Here is a 2,982-nt window from a genome sequence, read left to right as displayed (position 1 = left end):
CTTTTTGGAGCAGTATCCTGGTATTTTAAAGAATTTCTGTTGAACTTTTTTACGTGACATAAAATTATGGTTTGAAATCAGAGAAACTTAGAAGATATTCTATTCAATGCCTATTGAATAAGAATTCAGTTCAATGACAAGTCTAGTTGGAAAAACTAGTAAATATAAAACGTTAAAACTTTTCGATTCCTTATTGTAAAAGGGAAGTATATATGCAATTGGATTTTTTTTGGAAATTGTAATAGAAGTTTTTTTTCAAAATGGTAGCTATTACCTTAATCTGCAGTTCTCTAAAGATTGTGCTCACTGTAAATCTCAGGGGCAGGGCATTAGACCAGTGGCCAAGTCTATGCTAACTGAATATACTTGAAACTTCCAGCAGTTGCTCTATGAATAACCATCCAGTTTTGTCCACTAGCTCATTGTCACCTCCCACTGTTCTACTCATAACAGCTTCTAAGCAACAAGATCAATATATGTTCCCGTTACTAGTGCTGCTTAAAAATCCACCCAAATTTAGTGTCTTTGTATAAGCATTCTGTTATGTTCATGGTGTCTGTGGCTCGGGAATTTGGACAGGCAGACTAGGGATGGCTTTAGTCTGCAACGTTTGGGGCCTCAGCTGGGAAAACTAAGGACTCGGGGTGACTTGAACAGCTAGGTGCCGTAATCACCTGGAGTCTTCTTCACTCTCATGGCTGATGACTGGAGGTGACTTGAAAGCATCACTCAGCCAGAACCACCTACACATAGCCTGGTCCACATGGCTTGGAATTCTCACAACGTGGCAGCTGGATTTGGCGGTGGGGCATTCCAAAAGACCCAGGAAGAGGCTGCATTCAGAAGCTGCGGGAACATTCCTGCCACTACAGTCTCTGAGTTGCTAATGCCATATCAGATAGGAGGCCATCGAGGAATGTGTGGACATGTTTTGAAACTGCAACAGTACATAATCAAAGGGAAATAAGGTTCTGTGCTGCTGTTGTTGGCCTTTAGGATGGCCATATCTTCCACAGAAATATGCATCATTAAGTCTTTCGTAAGGATTATTAGTACAAGTATTTAAGGAGCAAGGACACAAAGGTGCCAGTGAATGTCGCTGGCAATAAAGTGCAAATACTGGTCTGAACCTGGCAGTCCTGTCATCTCAGACCCTCTGTGTTAGTGCCCTCCAGCCAAAGATTACCAGGAACAGCTGTCCTTGAACGTTGCAATAAGGCAGAATACATACCGTGGGGAAGCAGGGGTGTAGCAACTAAGGTGTTAGAAACAACCTATTACAGGATTTGGGCTTTGGTTGGTAATTTGGGAGAGGGTCTAAGAAACTGGAGGTTTACTCTAGATTGGATGTCAGAAAGCAGGGGCAAATCTATGATTAGGTATTTCATGAAATCTTACCGAGGGACAGATAGGGGCATGGATTAAGTTATAATTTCCTTTTAAGAAGTAAGTCACATTTAGTGAGAGGAGGATGCTTGGTATAAAAGTCAAAACTTGTTCAGGACTAAAGGACTGAAAATCAGTTCAAAGTGGGGGTGGGGGTGGAGCAGCCCTGCCATTAATCACGATGGGAGGATGGACAGATGAAGCCAGCTGCAAAGTTAATAGGAAACATTGTTTCTTCCAAGGTCATGCTGCAGCTATAAAATGTCATGACTCCTCTGTGTGACAACTCCAGACTTCTTTGCTATCCCCACGCATCTATTACTGGGGATACCCAGTTGCTAAACTGCCCTCGCTCACAGCAGCACCCAACCCCTAGTTAATCCCTGCCTCTCCTAATCCTGCTTCAGAAACAGCATCCAACCCAGAACTGGTCTCCCTTCCCTTAGGACTTCCTCAGAATTCTTCAGAAGGAACCCAAACCTCACCAAAGAAGGTGCCCTCCTCCTCCCTGTGTTGAATACCATTCATGGTTCCTCTGGAGTGTGCTCCCTTGCTTTCAAGTCAATAAATATGATTTTGTCAGACTACAGGCCTGAGTTTAGTGGCCTTTGGCTGACTAGACAGCAGATGTAAATCATTTAAGGTCACATATACTATTGCCAGAGTGTATCAGTCTGGCAAGACGCCAACCCTGGATGAACCCAGTGATGCTGCATCCAGACAGCTGGAGGTCATATTTCTGGTAGGTTTGTACCACTGTAAATTCAGTCATCACGTTCAATTCGGCTGTCAGCACTGCCAATAATCTTACTGTGTTTCTTCTTTCTTTCAACTATTTTAAACCCTACACTCAATCTGCTCCTTCATCCCCTGTGAATTGCTTCAAAGGAAAAATAAACCACCAGGCAAATATGTACACAAACATTCACTTCATCCCTCCTCTTCCTATAGATGATGTATTGCTCCTCCTATTAAAGGCCAATTATTCAACATGTGCTCAAATCCTGTCCCTTCTCACGCTCTTATGAGCTCTATTATTACTTGGTCGGTATTTTTTATGTCTTTCCATTGGCTCTTTGTATGAGCTGTTGAACATGCCTCATATTTCTCTCCAACTATTGTCCTATCTCTAGTCAGATTTCTCAAGTGCTGCCCATTTTTCCATTTTCTTCTATTTGCTCTTCAAATCCACTATAGCTTCTGCCTTCACTGTCTACAACTCTCACTAGAATTACGAAGATCTCCATGTCACTATGAAATCTAGTAGATCCTTCCTTAGCTTGTTCTCTAGGCAGTATCGGACAGTACTGTGACACCAAAATTGAAAACCTCTAAGCATCTTGAACATGATTGCTTGCCTTCTAGCTTCATGCTGTTCCTCAATGTCTGTGTGATTCTCTTCCTTAATCTGTATGTATCGGTGTTCCTCAAAGCTTAGTTCTAAGCATTCTTTTCTCATGTCACAATATCCTTGAACTATTTCATCCTCTCCTATAGCTTCGATTAACAGCTATCAGGCATTGACCCCCAGGTTTGTTTCTAATCTGATACTAGACCTTTATTAACTTGTCATTTCCACCAGGAGGACTTACAAAA

The sequence above is a fragment of the Rhinolophus ferrumequinum genome, chromosome 7, assembly GCF_004115265.2.
Source record: "Rhinolophus ferrumequinum isolate MPI-CBG mRhiFer1 chromosome 7, mRhiFer1_v1.p, whole genome shotgun sequence".
Taxonomy (NCBI): Eukaryota; Metazoa; Chordata; class Mammalia; order Chiroptera; family Rhinolophidae; genus Rhinolophus; species Rhinolophus ferrumequinum.
Note: the sequence above shows the minus strand (reverse complement) of the source record.